Below are 20,495 nucleotides of genomic sequence, written 5' to 3'. Positions count from 1 at the left end.
TACAAAGGGTCCAGGGTGATTAAAACCTCTATAGAACTTTTCCTTACCTTTTCCAGTTACATGTATCTTACCCTAGTTGAACATGTGAAGATTTCAGTTTTGTATCTTATCTTGCCTTGAACACGAATGTATTGCAGTTAACAGTTAATTCTTTGTGTGTGTAATTTACCATTTTATCAAACTAATACTGATTTTCAGTCTTACTTGACACAGTCTGATGTGCAGGAATTTTCTCGTTTATTTCAGTAATTATTAGGTGATAGAGTTATTATCCTTCCTCTACTCTATCCAACTATCTAGTCTGTGATTATACTTGTGGAAACCTTTTTTTCTGGGGGTCTCCAAGAGCTCTTTCACAGACCTGTGGTGTACCCTCTAAGTATTGGTTCCTGAACATCAGCACACTTGTCTTCCTCCGTGGGTTCCTGGAGTTGAGTCTCCTCCTCGAGTTGAATGCCATACCTTCTCCACTTTTGGCACAGGTACCTAGCAATCTCTGTGCACCATTCAAGGAACCTGGGATCCTGGCTGTATATCTATGCCAGGAGAAATCTCTCCGTTTCCTCTTCCTTTCTCCTCCTCTTTGTCTCTCCCCACTCTTTTGTTTTCCCCCTCCACAATTTATTTAAATGCTCTAAGCTTTCACAAAATGCTGGAAAGTGGTAATCACCAAGGTGTTAGCATCCGTCTCAGACATGAAGTGGATGGACTACAGATGACTAAGCTGTAGTAAGTCTATTGTCTCCATTTTAGGTAATTTCCTGAGTGTAAATTCAAATACAAGTAGATTGTATTTATTTATTCAATGCTTCATTGATTGATTTGCACTTTGAATATATTACTAAGCCTTTCCAGTTAATTTGCTTGGGCCCACGCACTTTGCTAAATGTCAGCTTAAACCACTTTTAGGTGTATAAAGTGTGTGTGTGTGTGTGTGTGTGTGTGTGTGTGTGTGTGTCCTGGTCTCAGGTGAAAACTCTATGTATAAATAAATGTACAGACCATTGCATTCTTATCTCCTTTATTCTATTTCTATAGTAAAAATATGAAATGTTTTCTTTATGTTTTTATTGTTGCTTAGTATTTTGAATACAGTTACTGTTGTTTGCTCTGAAGTATGCTCCTAAGGAGTACAAGTTGTACTTATTGCCAAATAAAAAGGTCCCAGTGATATGGTCCCTGACTACTTCCTCTCTTCCATTCTCTGTCGTTCTACTCTACTATTTTCCCCACTGGTGCCCTGTTTTTGACAACACTGGCCTTGCTTTTCCTTAAGCAAATACATTTCTTCCCAATCCAAAAACTTTGCAACTGCTGTTCTTCTGGAAATGCTCTTCCCCTAGGCCTGCATGGCTTGCTACCTCCCTTGTTTGAGCTTCACCAGTGCTGTTCAAATCACACAATGAAATCCTCAACCCTCTCCATTTCCTCCTCCTCCTTAAAGGCACTTTAAGTCTCTACCCTCTTCTTACCTCTCCAGCCTAAATTTCCTACTTTACACACACACACACACACACACACACACACACACACATACACACACACAAACTGAGAAGAGATAATAACATCAGGGCTTTGCTTCTTAGAATTAGCTTGAGTCAGTTTCTGTGCCTGCAAATAAAATATGGTTAATAGCGAGTTGAGTTCTTTCAGGAGCTTCCTCTGTTTTTCTGTTGATATCTCTGTATTTTTTTCAGGCAATGACACTTTGTTTTGTTTACAAATGTTTGAATATCTGTCAAGATCACTATTTTGTAATTGCTTTTGGGAATTTCCATGGTCTACTTTGCTTGTTCTTTCAGGTAAAATTTATTGTTTTATTAATGTTGCCAAAACATTCTAAGTAAAATTACTATTTATAGAAATAAAATGTTTTTTACAAAAATATTTCTGCTGTCCATATTTTTACAAATAACATGGCATATTTCTATTTCTATTTTTTTAAATAATCATATTGTGTTTGCCAGAAATTCTAAACAGTGATGTGTAAATGGGTTTTCTTCTTCTTAGTACCATCAAGTGCAATGAGGCTACGGCTTAATGAATTTCTATTTCTGTTTTTAGATTTTAAAGAGAATTGTTTTATTGGAGAGTTTACAACATCTGTTGAGACATTTCCTTTTCTTTCTTTTCCCTTTCTTTCCTTTTCTTCCTTTCTTCCCCTGACTCTCTTCCTCTTTCTTTCTTTCCCTTTCTTTCCCCAGGTTTTTGCTTTACTGGATCTTTCCTGAAACAAAAGTAATTCCATTCAGACTTGAACATTATCCTTTGAACATTATCCTTTCAGAACCACATTCCGTTTCTCATTTCTAGTATTGGAATTAACCTCCTCTTCCCATTATTAGATTGCCACAGTTGTATCAGTGTTTCTGATTTTGTTTTTCCAAGAAGCAGCTCTTGTTTTATTATCCCAACGAGATTTATTTTTGTTGTTTTCTATTTTTGTTTCAATTCATATATACCTTCTACTTTCTTTAGATTTTTTCCTTATAACCTTGTATTTTAAAAGCTTTCTTTACAAATTTTCATGGAAATATATTTGATTTACAATGTTGTGTTTCAGATGTATATCACAGTGATTTAATTATACAGATACATATCTATTCTTTTTTAGGTTCTTTTCCAATGTAGGTTTTTACATGATGCAGAGTCTTTCTTTCTTTTTTATAAATAGATGGTTTAGGGCTTGACCTAACTTTATTTAAATAGCAAATTTTATCTAAATCCCAAATATTTTTATGTATACATTTTTTAAACGAATATTTCATTCTCTACGATTTTTTGGCAAGTTAATTCCAAAGATTTCACTCTTTGCAGGCTGAATGTTTTAATTTATAGTTTACTGAGAATTAAGTTTTCCTTGGAGCTCTGAGGGTATATGTGTATATACACTGACATGTCTATATACACATCCTTTTCGGATTACTAAAATTTTTTTAGAATATATAAATGTATTTTAAAAGCTATTTTCTGTTTGTATGGTAAAAACATGAAATGCTTTAATTCTAAAAATTTGTTTCCCAAATGAATATACTATAAAAAGTAAAGGTATAAAAGTGTTCCTTTGAGAATAATCCGTACTAACAGAACTTGGAAATGTTAAAAAATTATTCATAACACTTACTAAAAGTGGTAAGAAAAACTTTATTCAAAGTAAGAGTACTACAGCTGGGTCTTATAATACGGGGAGAGACATTGAGCTTAAGTCTGACTCCAGTAGGGACACAACTAGGATTTATAGCTATGGAACAGGGTGGGTCCATGGGATTGCAAACAGAGACTGGGAGACTGCAATGAACAACAACAACAGAGTGGGTGTCAGTGAATGGAAACTTATTAAGAGGGCCATAAGGGTGAGGGTGGATTCTGGTTCAACTGAGAAGATCATTGCTGAGGCTAGGCAAGGCTGATAAGATATTGAGGTGAGTGATAAGGAATTTGATCTGATACTGAGGGTGGTCAGATCAAGGGTGAGGTATGTTTTCTAAACTGAACTAGCAGATTCTGACGTAGATTGGACTAAATGGGCAGGCACCCCGGGATAAATACACAGCCCAAGGTTGGCAGTGCATTAATGAACTACTGCTACATAACAAATTACCCCAAACTAACAGCTTAAAACAATATTATCTCATACTGCTGCTGAAAGGAATCCAGGAGTAATTCAGTTGAGTGTTCTGGCTCAGGGTTTCATGAGATTGTCATTATCTGAAGCCTTGACATGGGCTGGTGGATTTCCTTCCAAGATGGCTTCCTCACATAGCTGTTGAAACCAGTTTCCATGCTAGCTATTGGGAGAAAGCCTCAGTTCTTTCACATGGGCCTCTCTACTGGGTTACATGAGTGTTGTCAAGATACTACTAAACTGGCTTCTAGAGTGATCCAAGAGGATGAGCAAGGAGGCTGCAGTGTCTTTTATGACCTAGTCTCAGACACTTCATTTTCATTTCTACAATATTCTAACATTAGAAGTGAGCCACTAAGTCCAGCCCACATGTAAAGGGGAGTATAAAGATCCACCCTTGAAAGAAAGGACTTGTGGACATCCTTTAAAACCACGTGGTACCCACATGGCCACAAAATTGTTTACATACTTGTATGTCCAAAATGCTTTTTCCTGCCAATGCTTTCAAATAATTTATGCATTGTAACATTAAGTTGTAGTTCAGGACCTTGTCATCTAAGTCAGTTTCAGATATGGATCAGGGTCTACTTGTGCAATATCTCACGTGTTCAGTCGCTCAGTTGTGTTCTACTCTTTGTGACCCGATAGACTGCAGCACGCTAGGCTTCTTTGTCCACCATCAACTCCAGGAGCTTGCTCAAACTCAAGTCCATTGAGTAGGTGATGCCATCCAACCATTTCATCCTCTGCTGTCCCCTTCTCCTGCCTTCAATATTTCCCCCATTAGGCTCTTTTCCAATGGGTCAGTTCTTCACATCAGGTAGCCAAAGTATTGGAACTGCAGCTTCAGCATCAGTCCTTCCAATGAATATGCAGGACTGATTTACTTTAGGATTGCCTGGTTTGATCTCCTTGTAGTCCACTAGACTCTCAAGTCTTCTCAAACACACCAGATCAAATTATAAAAGTGTAATTCCTCTAGATCTGATGATCTGTGAACAAAAGAGTTGAGTTAATCTGCTCACTTTCACAACCAACATACAGTGCTGGGTCAGGCATAGATAACCTTTATAGACACTCCAGTTCCAGAAAGGGCAGGGGAGTGGGAGTCAATAGTAGCAGTTCTGAAATCCCACGGGTTCTTATTGGCAGTCCTTTGATTAGGATTTAAGGCCTGGAAACTTCCTAGGCTTCAGTCTCTGAATTTTTAATTCTGCCCTCTGATATGATTCCATTGCATGAAAGGTGGCTAGTATATGGTTACAGTGAAACAGTCTCCCTAGCCTGCTTCCTGCTTGTCGAAGGTAGAAGTCCAGAGCTCTCTTATTTTGTACTATTTCTAGTCCTTTCAGTCCAAGCTGAACATATATATATGTTATCTTAAAATCTTGGTGTGCCTCCTGATAATCTTACTGGTGTTCATGGCAAAGCACCCACTCTAAAGCCACAATCACATGTTTTCATAAAAAGTCCTCCTCTGTCTTGGTTTTCTACTGAGATAGCTGAGGGATAACACCCTGAAACTTGGTAGAAGTCTTATTGTATGACTGAAATGATCTCTGAGTGACACCCCTAAACTCTTTGGAGGGCATTGGCCTGCCTAAATAATGTCATGAAGCATCCCCTTCCAGCTTTCTGAGGCTTAACAAAGAATTTTACAGTCACACTCATCTTTAGACAACCTTTATTTAAAAAAAAAATAATAAGAATGACCTATAGGTGATGTAAAATGTTATATTTAGACCATCTTATCTCAGTGCCCAGGAAATGACCTTGCTTGAGAGCCATTTATTTTAGCATCTTCTGTCATCTTAAAAGACTGGAATATTTCCAAATCAGCAAGTTCTGTCTTATTTTTTAAATAGTCCTTCTCTTATTTATTTATTTTTTAAATTTCCCTTCATATTTTACTATAGGCAGCAAGAAGAAACCAGGAAGCACTTTTGGCTGTTTGGCTGGAATTCTCCTTGGCTAGATATCTCAATAAATAAGATACAGTTTCTCCTTCCAGGTCATTAGGTACATTTTCTACTTTTCATAAACTGCAGGTGTAGTGGCCTTTCCTCGGCCCACTCTCTAGGCTCTTTCCCCCTGCCTCTCCTTTCTGCCAGGCATCCAGGGTGCACCACTGTGATTCCATTTAGAGTGTGTTTGCTCAGTGAGATAATGGGAATCGATTCCCTGGCTTCAGTCCTTCTGCTGGCCAGAGTCTATGTACCTTTCCCTAAGACCTTCATGTTTTCATTATCCAACTTCCATCACCTGGCCATGTCATTTCTGACAGCTCATACTCACAAGCGTACTGGCAGGGACTTCTATGTGCACACATGCGTGTGTACACAGTAACATCACTGAGAGGAAACTTGCACATATGCAGAAATACAAGCTTTCTTCTCCAGGAACATGAATTTTGGTAAGCACCCAACTTTCTTTGTCCTGGTTGTTTTCTTTCACTTGCTCATTAATCATGTCACGTTGCACTTCCAACTCTGTGCTGCTACTGCTGCTAAGTCAGTTCAGTCATGTCCAACTCTGTGTGACCCCATAGATGGCAGCCCACCAGGCTCCTCAGTTCCTGGAATTCTCCAGGCAAGAACACTGGAGTGGGTTGCCATTTCCTTCTCCAATGCATGTCTTATGTTGCTAATACCAAGGCTACTGCTTGTTTTTCTTACATACCAACTATACTAGCTAATGCACTTCCAGGTGCAAATTGGGTAAAGGACAAGGAAACTCGGAAGGAAACATTGGCTCAACAATGCAGTATTATTCTAATAACACTGTTTTATCACTCGAAGGTTATGCTTGGGGTGTTGTGAACAATCATGTGCATTAGATAAAAGAGTGTGGATAAAACTGCCAAGAAAGCTAAAACAGGAACAGAGGGGTTAGAATTAAAATGCTCCTTTCAAGCCCAGGAGACTTATTAACTAGAGCTTTAAGTTGATTTTCTTCAGAGAATGATGGTCTTGGAGAGCACCCTGTTAATGTCAGAAGAACTGATGAAAGGCATAATATAGTAAACAGCAGACAGACAGATTTTGGTTTCGGGCGGATGCTTGAGCAGGTCCAGGGAATCCCTCGAGTCCTGATCCGCCTTTGTCTGTCAGGTATTCTTTGCATGACCTTTGTCATGCATGGGGTCTCCCGTATTGGCTCCTGGCAAATGTGATTCTGTTCTCCATGTGCGAACACACCAAAGCCTGCCTTGTCGCCCAAGCCTGTGGAGCCGGAAGCAGTAAGAGGATCAAGCTAAGCCAACCATCCTATAATCCTGATACCAATATATGTGTTCTGCAAAGAGTACAATTAGTAATGTTTCAAACTGGAAGACTCTGCAGGTAGCAGGTCCTGTTGCTGCACTTCTGGTCCATCACTGAAAGCACAGGAAAAAGGAAAGCCTAGTATGCCTGGCACTTCAGAAGGACAGAACGGCCCTTGTAGCCAGGTGGTCAAGGGGTTGTGTGGTCACCCACTTTGGCTTCTTTGTCTGAGGTTGCTGTCTGTTCTGTGTCTTGGAATCTTTGAACTCTCACTGGTCGCCCACAGGCACTTTCCTCCTGCCTCTCCTTTCTGCCAGGCATCCTTGGTGCACCATTCTGATTCCACTTAGAACTTGCTTGCTCGGTGAGATAACAGAGATTGGTACACTGGCTTCAGTGCTTCTGCTGGCTGGAGTCTAGGTGGAGTCTTTCCCTATGACGTTCATGCTTTGCTATTCAACTCCCATTACCTGGTTAGGTCACTTCCGACAGCTCATACTCATAAGCGTACTGGCAGGTGGTTCTTTGTGTGCATGTGCATGTACACAGTAACATCCCTGAGAGGAAATTTGCACATATGCAGAAGTACACGCTTTCTTCTCCAGGAACATGAACTTTGGTAAGCACCCAACTTTCTTTGTCCTGGTTATTTTCTTTCACTTGCTCATCTCAGGTTGCACTTCTGACTCTGTACCTTAGCACCAAGAGTGTTAGAACCACCCAGACTTCAATGATTGACTAAATGCCAAGACTCCCTTTCAGTTGCTCTCATTAGGCCCAGGTAGGTCTTCATACAATCAGGTATACATGCTTGCCTACACAGCCGAAGTGCCAATGAAGCCTGTCCCTGGTTGGGCCCAAAGACATCCAAGACAGTCACCTGGAAGGCAGGATCCCTCTGAGTGTCACCTGGTGCAAATCCCCTATGACAAAATCAGAGAATCTGCTCCAGGGAGAGAGCCAGAATCCTCCCTCAGAGGCAGACGCACACCTTTGCCCCTCTAAACCCCACAGTCAGGGGCATGACCCCAGAGGAAAGAAGGAATTCACGTCAGGACTTTCAGCACACACCATGGGGTATCTTTGGCAGGACCGCTATTGCCTAGACCCTGGACCTTGAAAACCAGCAGGCTTCAAATTGCCCCCAGGGTTTCCCCCTCTCGCACTCCCCCGAGTTCCCTTGGGACATGCAATAAGCCCACCACCCTTGCTTCCTCCCTGTTCCCTCCCTCACAGGCACATCCCGGCAGAGGGCCACACACGTACACTCACCCCTGCACTTTCTTTGCCTACCTGCACTGCCAGGGAGGCTGGAAGTGTCTGGAGGCATGCCACACTCACACCCTGTCTCTCCTAGGATGCCTGTCGTTTTGCACGGATAGCCTAGCTTAGCGTATCTTGCGTTTTGTGTCATATCGTGTCAGTGTGTGCCACCCTCATGGAGACAGCGTGCTGGCTTTTGGGCTGATCCTGGGCAGCACAGGCCCAGGACCTTTTCGGTTCTACTTACGTGTGTGGAACAAGTCTCCAGTGCAGCAGACAATCTGTGGCTCTTTCTCCTTCAGGTCTCTGCCCTTTTCTGCAGGACCTTAGCCTCCTCACCATCCCAGTCCTGCCGTAGCCACATCCACCATTTCCAAAGGCCTGCCCCATGTGACCGCGGACTGAGGGCTCTATAGCCAGTGGTTTCAAAGCCCTACCCCACCTGATTTGTCCTGGGTGAATCCTCAGACCATGCACCCCCTCTTCCCGGTCCAAACACACACAGCAACATGGTAGAAATGATGAGCTTGTTTTTGTGTTTCGTTTAATTGCAGATTTCTGGAGCCATGGTCTGGCGTTATTACTGGCGATCCTTTCCTCGTTCCCATCCTGTACAGGGTACTGCAGAGATACGGCGACCAACCACCCTTAGACTGGGGACGCCTCGTGCCTCCTCTTATGGTTGCTCAGCACCTCCTCTCCTGTCGCCTTCATCTCTGTGTCTGCCCTGGGCCAGACACACACACACACACACACACACACACACACACACACACACACACACACACACACATAAACACAGCCGACACAAGCACATACATGTATACACACAGATGCTCGGCACAGGAATACAAATGCAATCAGGAAACACAGGTGTTTCAGAAGCCCGTGTTCCTGATTGTGTTTGTGTCTCCATGCCAAGCATGTGTGTGTATACATGCATGTGCTTATGTCGGCTGTGTTTGTGAGTGTGTGTATGTGTTTGTGTGTGTGGCCCAGGGAAGACACACAGATAAAGGTGACAGGAGAGGAGGTGCCAAGTTACCATACGTGGAGGAATGAGGCGTCCCCAGTCTAAGGGTGGGTTGTCTCTGCAATATCAGAGATGTAGTCGGTAGGCACCATGCCCTGCTCTTGTGGTTCCCTGTTCACCTCCTCCACGAGCTCTTTCATATTTTCCCAAGGTAGCTTGAAGACTCTTCCAGCGCAGCATGTGTGGTGCTTGTGAGCCACCAAGTGGTGCATGTGGAAATTCACAGATCCCAAAGTCAGCACGCAGGTGCACTGGGATCCCAGAGAGAATACCCTTTCAATGATAGATCTTCCCAGGTTAAGGGGCGGGAATGAAGGGCCCAGGCAATGTCAAACTCAGTGAGCAACAGGAGGCCGGGTGATGGCAGGACCCACAGCAGGATGATTCTGAAAAAGATACTTACTTCACCCTGCCTCTAGTAGTATCACCTAGGAGTCTCATGCTGCAACCACAGCTGATTTGAGGGAGACTCGTTTCACTCACGGACACACTGAATGCCCAGGCCCCAGTCTCAGCAGGCCACCTCCTACATGCATGGCCGAAATCCATGCTCCTCAGTCAGCTTGCATGAGCCTGAGCATCCACATTTGGGGAAGGACAGTGTCACGGCTCCAATATGGCTGTCCCTTCACGGCCCACCTCCAGACCCTTTACCACATGTGTCTCTGTCAGTTAGCACTCATGGAACAATCTTCCCTGCTGGGGTAGTACTTCAGGGGATCGTCCCACTCGTCTTAGCTGATGATCTGGTGGCAACACGAGGAATGTCACCTCTGGGCTGACCAGGACCCGAACCTTCCCATGAGCAGCCAAGAACTCCAACATCAATCATCAACTGTGCAGGACCAAAACTAGTCCACCTCAACAATCCTGTTTGATTCTGGGCAGTTGTGGCCTGACAACCAGTTGAGAAAATTAAGGCTCCTGGTGACCAGCCTGTGGCTGAGTCCTCCCTGTTCAAAGTCCCAGAACCAATGGACTGGTGTGGAATGATGTGCCCTTTACCCTGAAGAAAGACAGGGGAGACGGGTGTGGTGGACCCCCATAGGTGAATCATGCACACCCTTGCACACCCACACTCATCACCCCAGGAGCCACGTTTTACCAGTGATGTCAAGGTAATACTTCTTAATGATCACTGTGTTCAAGAAGTAGGGTTGGTACCGAAAGGAAAAGATCAGATTGCTGTGGGACCGGGGATGGCTCACACCTGTACATGCTAGGATAGGCAGAAGAGAAAGGTGCAAGCTTCTAGGGACCTCAGCTTGCCTCCCATTAACAGCTTCCACGAAGCCTCTGCAAACATTCACATTGTAGGAACATGGATAACATGATCCTTTCACTCCACACCAAGTCCCATACCCACCCATCTTCAGTCTCCCTCACTGAACTTCAAGTCGATCATGTAGCTGAGAAAGTCTTTATCTTGGTCGCTGATCATGACAGAAACTTAAGGGTGGTTCATAATCGGCTTTAGGTCAAGGAGCCATATCGGCCACATGCTAAGCCAAGGAGAGCCAGGAACATCAGCCCTAGTCTGGGGTGGAAGGACACTGGAACAGGCATCATCAAGGATTTTGGGCACTTCTGCTTGCCCAGCCACCACTGATGTCCTCAGGCCCTGCCATACCATCAGGCACGCTCATGGCTCTGGGTTCCTTGTGGTGTTCTGTATCTGAGGTGGTCTGCGTTCCCCAAGAAGGGGCTGTTTCTGATCCCTACTCTTCTTCAGACCTGTGTATGCTGAGTAGTGGCATGTCATTGCTTACATGGTCAGACTTACAGTCATTGAAACAAATCGTGTCCAAAAGCAAAGGAGTTAGTGTGTGTTTGTGTATGTGTCTGTGTGTCTGTGTGTACGTGTGTGTGACTCCCAAGTCTCAGTTATTTTCGGGATCATCCACATTTACAATAACTGTCTGCCAAGGCTGCTCTGGTGTACTGTCTCTGGTCATTCCTGACTTAGAGGCCTTGGAGCTGCTCCTCCTCAATTGCAGGCCTGAAGTAGACACACAAATTCATGGCAGCGACACTCAGGGGTGTGGCCCTGCCTGGACTCTACTCAGCTGTGCCTTTGGAGCCTGCCAATTGCCCAGTACCACACTTCCTACAGGGTCCATCAGCACCCATCCTGCGCCCTCGTCCCCACCATCCTCCTGCTCCTGCTTCTGCACCTCCTCCTCCTCCTGAGCAGCAGACCCCAAGAAGCAGCAGAAAGGATACCACTTTGGCCCAGAAACCAGAGATGCCCTGGATAATGGCACTCCTCTGAGCCAAGTCATGCTTCCTCCTCTGATGGCTCTTGCACATGAATGAAACATAGCCCCTGCAGTTTTTCTCATGGTCAGAGCTCAGTTCCACTTGCAGGGTGGCCAGCGCCTGCAGCGCATCTAGTGCCAGAAGTTCATTGGGGCTCCCGGCAATTCCTTGCCCTGATCCTCTAACACCTTCTCCTTCAGGTCTTGCGAGGACCCCCGTTGCTGCTCCTCATCAGCCAAAACCTCCACCTCCTCCATGATGTCTTCCACAAGCAGCAGGAACACCCGCCTGATCCCCGCCACGTCTCTGTCCACCAGGGCCCCGCCATCCCCTGCCACCTCCACGCTGACGTGGGTCGCATTGTCGCCTGCTGTTGCAACTGGTGGCTGCAGGGTCGCAGCCGTGCACAGCATCACAAGGGCAGGCTGCAGGGCCCCATCTCCCTGAGCATCTGGGCTCACAACTAAGTAGGTCCGGGGTCCCAAGACTCTCCCGCATTCCTCTGACCACCTCTCGTGCTATTCTTGGTCCTGGCCATGACCCCAGACTGGGTCAGATGTGAAAGGATGGGACATAAGAGCACCAAAGCAAGTTGTGTGCAATGGCGGCCCAGGCTGCAATAAACCTGTGGGACCCACTTGTTTTTTCGGGGTGGGGAGTGAGAGGTATGATCGGGAGGCAGTGGCTGGTGTGTCTGGGGTGGCCTGAGGCTGAAGAAAGGGGTGGTGGTGAGCCCAGGACCGGGTGAATAAGCTCTGGTACATCAGCCAAACAGGCACGGCCCTAGGCTGTGAGCCGCGCACATGCTGCTGGCCCAAATCTAGACCAATGGCTGAGAGGGTACTGGACGGCACCCTTATGGACACACCCCTAGACCGGAGGACATCTTCTGCGGTTCCTGGGCTCCAGCTGCACCATATGGCCAGATTCTGCTCTAGGGAGCTAGCAGGTTTTGCATCTGCCACTACCCCAGGCGCTGTCATTGACCTGGATCTGGAAATTCCAACCACGGGTTCCTGCTCCACAATCTGAACAACACACTCCTGTGTCCCACAGGACCTTCAATAACTGGGAGCTCTCCATGAGTATCCAAATGATAGACAGGGGCTCCAAGTGGCTGGATACTTTTCTCCATGGGATAGAGTACCTGATGCTGTCCAGATGCTAGGGGAGAAGGGAAAAACCCCACCGTTTGCAGCAGTTGATCTCTATTGTTCAGGGACACCAGAGCCTTAGGGTACAGAGCTCACTTTGTGTCTCTTTATCTCTGCTTCTGGCACAGCACTGTTTGGGGCAATCCTTTTGTGTATGTACCAGGGCTGGTGTCTATGTGTCTCATGGCAATGTCAGGGAAAGAAATCCCAGAGTTTGATAAGGATAGAAAGGCCCTTGTTGCTGCATGTCCAAGGGGCTGTGGGATCACCCACCATGGCTTCTGTGTCTTGGGATTGCAGCCTGTTCTGTGTCTCAGATCCTCGGCACTCTCACTGGTCACCCCCAGGCACTTTCTTTCTGCCTCTCCTTTCTGCCAGGCATCCTGGGTGCACCACTGTAATTCCACTTAGAAATTGCTCACTCAGTGAGATAACAGGGATTGGTACCCTGGCTCCAGTGCTTCTGATGGCCAGAGTATGTACTTTCCCTATGACCTTCACGGTTTCGCTATCCAACTTCCATCACCTGGTTAGGTCAGTTTCTACACCTCATACTCACAAACATACCGTCAGGTGCTTTTCATGCACATATGCACACACATGCTTGTGTACACACCAACATCCCTAAGAGGAATTGCACATATGTAGAAGTACAAACTTTCTTGTCCAGAAGCATCAAATTTGGTAAGCACCCTATATTTTTGTCCTGGTTATTTTCTTTCACTTTCTCATTGAACATGTGAGGTTGCACTTCCAGCTCTGTGACTTAGCCTCAAAGGTTACAAAATTTTGGCATTTGCTCCTGACAGGGACCGATCTGCAAAGCATCAGGCAGGGTTGGAAATGCTCGCCCTGGAGAGCTGAATGAGCTGTGCCTGCTTTCTGCATTCTCCCATCACCTTGGACAGCTTCACAGTACCAGTCACGCTGGCCTGATCCATTGCCTGTGCATTCTTTCAGGAGACCAGAAAACAAGGACGTCTGGGCTCAGCTGACTTGGAGAACTGCTTTCTCAGTGTGTTCCTATCTAGGTCATTCCTGGTCAATGTTGTGTTCCTATTGCTAGCCTACCACCCCCAACAGTCTGAGTGAGGCCCACTGTTCTTTCTACCTGTGTAGCTTTCTGTGTTCACCTGTCTAACTGTGCCTCCAAGAGCTACCTCCCTTTAGCAGGAAAAGGCCAAAGAGATGCCCGAGCCTCCAAGGGCCCCCAGAGTCTTTGACAGGCTTGGGTTTGATCCAATGTTGTGAAGAAGGTGCACATAGATAGATGGTCTCTTCTGATACAAGGCATGAAACCCGAGCCATAATGGTAAGGTGGCATTCCTACAGGTGGTCCCTTCTGTTTATTCCTACCCAGACCCATGGAGTCCCCAAACAGATGATGATCTGGGAATCCTGCCCTTTCTGGGCCCACAGCTCATCCCTCCCTTGGGCAGAAAGCAGCTTTTCTATCTCAAAAACACCAAGAGGGCTTGATTCCAACCAGGCCTCATTGATTTGCTAAATGCAAATACTCTCTTTCATTGGGTTCATTAAGCCCTGGTAGGACTCCCTACAGCCAGGCATCCCTGCTTACCTATACAGCCCACGTGCCAAGGAAGCCAGTCCTTGGTTGGGCACACGGACATCCAAGACTGTCACCTGGAATGCAGCTTCCCTCTGAGTGTCACCTGGTGCAGATTGCCTACAACAAAATCAGAGATTGTGATCCAGAGAGACTGCCAAAATCGTCCCCCAGGTGCAGACACTCACCTTTGCCCCTTAGGCGTCCAAAGCCAAGGGAAAGACCCAGAAGAAAGAGGGAATTTATATCAGGGCTTTCTGCACGAGCCATGGGGTATCTTTGGCAGGACTGCTATTGCCTTTCCCCTGGACCCTGAAAACCAGCAGGCCCCGAACTGCCCCAGGGGCTTCCCTGTATCCCACTCTCTCGAGTTCCTATGAGACATGCAATAAGCCCACCATCCTTGCTTCCTCCCTTTTCCCTCCCTCATTGGCATACCCCGGCAGAGGAGCACACACGTACATCAACACCTGCACTTTCTTCGCCGTTCTGCACAGCCAGGGAGTCTAGAAGTGACTGAAGGCATGCCACGCTCTCGCCTTGTCTCTCCTAGGATGCCTGTGGTTTTGCACGGACAGCCTACCTTAGCATGTCTCGCATTTTGTGTTACATTGTGCCAGTGTGTGCCACCCTCATGGAGAGAGGGTGCTGGCTGATGGGCTGATCCTGGCAAGCACTTGCCCAGGACCTTCCTGGGTCTCCTTCTCACATGTGCGGAACAAGTCTCCAGTACATCAATCTGTGCCTCTTTCTCCTTCGAGTCTCTGTCCTTCTCAGCAAGACCTTAGCCTCCTCAACATCCCAGGTCCTCTGTATCCACATCCACCATTTCCACAGGACGGCCTATGTCCCCACAAACTGTGGGCTCCACAGGCGGTGGTTTTAAAGGCCCACCCCACCTGATATGCCCTGGGTGAATCCACAGACCATGCACCCGCTCTTCCTGGTTCAAACACATACAAGAACACGGAGAAATAGTGAGCGTGTTTTTGCATTTTGTCTCATTGCGCACTTCTGGAGCCAAGGTCCTGAGTTATCTCTGACCATCCTTTCCTCATTCCCATCCTGGACAGGGTCCTGCGGAGATAGGGCGATCAATCACCCTCAGACTGGGGACGCCTTGTGCCTCCTCTTCTGATTGCTTGGCATTTCCTCTCCTGTCGCGTTTATCTCTGTTTTTTCCCTGGGCTGGAGACACACACACACACACACACACACACACACAGGCGACACAAGCACACATGTGTATACACACACAGGCTCGATATGGGGACACAAACACAAACAGGGAACATAGGTGTTTCAGGAGCTGAAGATGCCCATGTCCAGCAATGTCTGAGATGGCATCAGTAGGCACCACGTCCTGCACTTGGAGCTCTCTGTCCACCTCCTCCCCGAACACTTCCCTATTTTCTGAAGGCAGCCTGAAGCCTCTTCCAGTGCAGCAAGTGTGGTCATGGTGAGACACTGATTGGTGGATGTGCAAAATCACAGAAGATCCCAAAGTCAGCACAGAGGTGCACTGGGACCCTGGAGAGGATGCCCTTGCAATGACAGGCCTTCCCAGGGTAAGGTGCAGGAGTGTAGGCCCAGGCAATCTTAAACTCGGTGAGCAACAGGAGGCTGGGGGATGGCAGCACCCACGGAAGGATGATTCTGACAAATATACTTAATTCACCCTGCCTCTAGTAGTATCACCTAGGCCTCTTGCACTGAAACCACAGTTAAATTGAAGGAGACTTGATTCACTCACGGACACACCGAGTCCCCAAGCCCCCAGTCTCAGCAGGTCATCTGCCACATGCATGACCCAGAATCTGGCTCCACAGACAGCTTGCATGTGCCTGAGTCATCCCCATTTGGGAAAGGACAGTGTCCCGGCCACTACATGGCTGTCACTACAGGGCCCACCTCCAGACCCCTTCACCACATGTGTTTCTGCCAGTTACTCCTCATGGCAGAAACTTCCTTCCTAGGGTAATACTTCACAGGGTCATCCACACGTCTTTGTCAATGATCTGCTGGAGGCACAAGCAAGATCAGTCCAGGGCTGACCAGGCCCGCAACCCACCCGTGAGCATCCAAGAACTCCAACATCAATCGTCACCTGTATGCAAGCCCAAAGCAACCGCACCTCAGCAATCCTGTTCGATTCTGGGCAGTAGTCGCCTGACAACCAGCTGAGAAATTTAAGGCTCCTGATTTCTAGCCTGTGGCTTGTGCTCCTCATTCACAGTCCCAGTACCAGTGGACTGGAGTGGAATATCGTGCCCTATAACCTCCAGAAAGCGAACACAAGGGTGGATTCTGCAGGTGGATCATTCACCTCCTTACACACCTACACTCACCACCCTGGAGCCACGTTTTACCAATGATGTCAAGGTAATACTCCTTAACGATCATCGTGTTCCAGAAGTAGGATTTGTCCCCAAATGAAAAGATCAGCATGCAGCGGGATTTTGGATGGTTCTGCATCTGCACCTGCCAGGATAGGGACGAGGGTAAAGGTGCAAGCTGCTAGGTGCCTCAGCTTGTCACCCAGGTAGGCATTAACAGCTTCCACGATGCCTCTGCAAAGTCTCACAGTGCAGGAACATGGCTAACACGATCCTCCTACTCCCCGCCAGGTCCCATACCCACCCATCCTCAGTCCCCCTCACTGACCTTCAATCTTGTAGCTAAGAAAGTCTTTATCTTGGTTGCTGATCATGACAGAAACTTGAGGGTGGTTCATAATCTGCTTTAGGTCAAGGAGCCATTCAGGCCACATGCTGGGCCAGAAGATCCAATAGCAACAGTCCTAGTCTTGGGTAGAAGAAGCACACTGGAACAGGAGTTTCCAACGATGCTGGGTTCTTCCACTTGCCCAGCCAACACTGATGCCTCTGGCCCTGCCATACCATCAGACACATTCATTGCTCCGTGTCCCCTCTGGTGTTTTGCATCTGAGGTGGTCTGCATCCCCCAACCAGGGGCTGTTTCTCACACCTACTGTCCTCCTCCTGACTTGTGTGTGCTGGGTAGTGTCATGTCACTGCTTACCTGGTCAGGATTTGCAGTCCCTGTTGCACACTGTGTCCTCAAGCAAGGGGGTAATGTGCCTCTGTGTGTGTGTGTGTGTGTGTGTGTGTGTGTGTGCCTTCAACAAGAAAGCCCTGAGTGTTTGACCTGTGTCCTGTCTTCACAACGGATGGTAGGTGTGTGTCTGAATTGGTCTGGCACTCTCAGCAGATGAGAACAGCAGCCCCTTCCAGTTCCACCTTGTGCCTTTTCACTGCACTAGTGAGTGCAAACACAGGGATTCTGACTGATGGGCATGGGTAGTGGGACTCCCGCTCTCTCAGATATTTCCCGGGATCATCCACATTTACAACAATAACTGTCTGCCGAGGCTGCTCTGGTGTACTGTCTCTGGTCATTTCTGGACTCGGGTGCTGCTCCTCCTCAGATGCAGGCCTGAGGGACACACCCAAAGTCATGGCTGTGGCACTTACAGGTGTGGCCCTGCCGGACTCTTCTCAGCTGTGCCTTTGGAGCCTGCCTCTTCCCCAGACCACACTTCATTCAAGGGTCACCCATACCTTCCCTCTTCCCTTGCCCTGTGGCCACACCTGTTTTAGCAGGATCTTTAGCACAACCATCTTGAAGGTTAAATTCTTAATTTGGCTATAAAGCTCACAAATTTTAACAGCACAGTAACACAATTTTTCTAATTTGCACTGTTAGAGTTTGGTGAGGTCTTGGTGAGTTTCTTGGTTTCAGTTAGAAAGCCCTGCATTACACTTAGGGATGTAGAGTTTTCTGAAACTGAAGGAAAGACTACAAATATTCCGACTAATTTGATTATGATACATTTTTCTAAAGACTTAAACAGTTTCTGCTTCCCTGCTGCCCAAAAAATTACCCCTAACTCCTGAAGATCTTCATGATTCTATTGTGGGAATCTGGTAGAATTGAGATTCCTCAGTGCTTAGTAATTTCATCAGTAAGCTTTTCTGAGGTGAAAAACACATTGGAATTAGTTTTTAAATTAGTCCTAGACATAACAATCAGGGGAAAAGCAAATAAAAGGAATACAGATTGAACACAAACAAACTATTACTGTTAGAAGATGGCATGACCCTCCACACAGTGAACACTAAGGATGCCAGCAGAAAATTACTCGAGCTAATCAATGAATAGAGTTAGCTGAAGAATACAAAATATATACTCAGGAATCGCTTTCATTCTGATACACCAGCAATGAAAAAGGAGAAAGAGAACTTAAGGAAAAGTATCTCATTCACGATCCAATGAAGAGACTCAAATATTTAGGAATATATTCCTCCAAAGAAAGCAAGGACCTGGTACATAAAACTCTAAAACCATGTTGAAAGAAATCAAAGATAGCACAAGTAGATGAAGAAGTATACCATGTTCTTGTATTAGAAGAATCAATATAGTGACCATCAGTAAGTATACAACTCAATGCAATCTATTGGTACATTCATTCACCATTGATATTCTTGGATTCAACTATGGAATCCCTATAAAAACATCAATGGTGTTTTTCAATGAATTAGAACAAATAATTTCACAATTTGTGTGGAAACACAAAAGACCTCCAATGAGTTAATAACTCTTGAGAAACAATGGAAACGGAGGAATCAGACTTCCTGACTTCAGACTATACTACACATCTACAGTCATCAAAATAGTAAGATACTGGGCCAAAGACAGAAATACAGATCAACAGAGCAAAATAGGAAGTCCAGAGATGAAGCCACACACCCATGGCCACCTTGTCTTTGACAGAGGGGCCATAAATATGCAATGGGAAAAAGACAACCTCGTGAACAAGCAGTTCTGGGAAAACAGGTCAACCACATTAAAAGAATGAAATGTTTTTTAATGGCACGCACAAAAATAAATGCAAAATGGATTAAAAACCTAAGTGGAAGACCAGAAACTATAAACTTCTTAGAGAAAAACATGGGCAGAAAACTCTCTGACAGAAATCACAGCAAGATCTTCTCCTCTATGTTCCACCTCCAAGAGTAATAGAAATAAAAACAGAAGGAAATGAAAGCGACTGACTGAAACTTCTAAGCTTCTGCAGAATGAAGGAAATTATAAGCAAGGTGAAAAGACAGGCTTCAGAACTGGAGCATATTACAACACATCAAACAACTGCCCAAGAGTTAATCTCCCACATATGCAAGCAGCTCATGCACTCAATACCAGAAAAAACAAACAACCCGATCAAAAAGTGGGCAGAAGAATTAAATAGACATTTCTCAAGAGAAGACATCACTTTGCCAACAAAGGTTCGTCTAGTCAAGGCTATGGTTTTTCCTGTGGTCATGTATGGATGTGAGATTTGGACTGTGAACAAGGCTGAGTGCCGAAGAATTGATGCTTTTGAACTGTGGTGTTGGAGAAGACTCTTGAGAATCCCACGGACTGCAAGGAGATCCAACCAGTCCATTCTGAAGAAGATCAGCCCTGGGATTTCTCTGGAAGGAATGATGCTAAAGCTGAAACTCCAGTACTTTGGCCACCTCATGCGAAGAGTTGACTCATTGGAAAAGACTCTGATGCTGGTAGGGATTGGGGGCAGGAGGAGAAGGTGATGACAGAGGATGAGATGGCTGGATGGCATCACTGACTCGATGGATGTGAGTCTCAGTGAACTCCGGGAGTTGGTGATGGACAGGGGAGGCCTGGCGTGCTGTGATTCATGGCGTCGCAGAGAGTCAGACTCGACTGAGCGACTGATCTGATCTGATCTGAATGAACACAGGACAGATGGTCAACATCTCTCATTATCAGAGAGATGAAAGTCAATACCAGAATGAGATGTCATCTCACACTGGTCACAATGACCATCACCCAAACTTTCAAACAAGAAACACTGGAGAGGGAGTGGTAAACTGACCAGCTTGCACTGTTGGTAGGAATGAAAATTGGTATAGCCACAATAAACCGTATGATTTCTTAAAAACCTGGAAATAGAACCATCATATGACCCAGCAATCCCACTGCTTGCATACACCCCAAGGAAAGCAGAACTGAAAGAGATATGTGTACACCAATATTCGTCCCACAACTATTTACAGTAGCTAAGACATGGAAGCAATCTAGATATCCACTGCAGATGAATGGATAAGAAAGTGGTGGTATATATACACGATGGACTATTACTCAGCTGTGAAAAAGAATGCATTTTAGTCCATTCTAGAGAGGTGAGTGAAACAGGAGCCTGTTCTACAGAATGAAGTAAAGTCAGAAAGAGAGATACAAATACTGTGTAGGAATGCACATGTATGCAATTTGGAGAGATCATCACGAT

Source organism: Bos taurus, chromosome Y, assembly GCF_002263795.3.
Source record: "Bos taurus isolate L1 Dominette 01449 registration number 42190680 breed Hereford chromosome Y, ARS-UCD2.0, whole genome shotgun sequence".
Lineage (NCBI taxonomy): Eukaryota > Metazoa > Chordata > Mammalia > Artiodactyla > Bovidae > Bos > Bos taurus.
The sequence above is the reverse complement of the archived record's forward strand: the minus strand, read 5'-3'. Positions refer to the sequence as shown.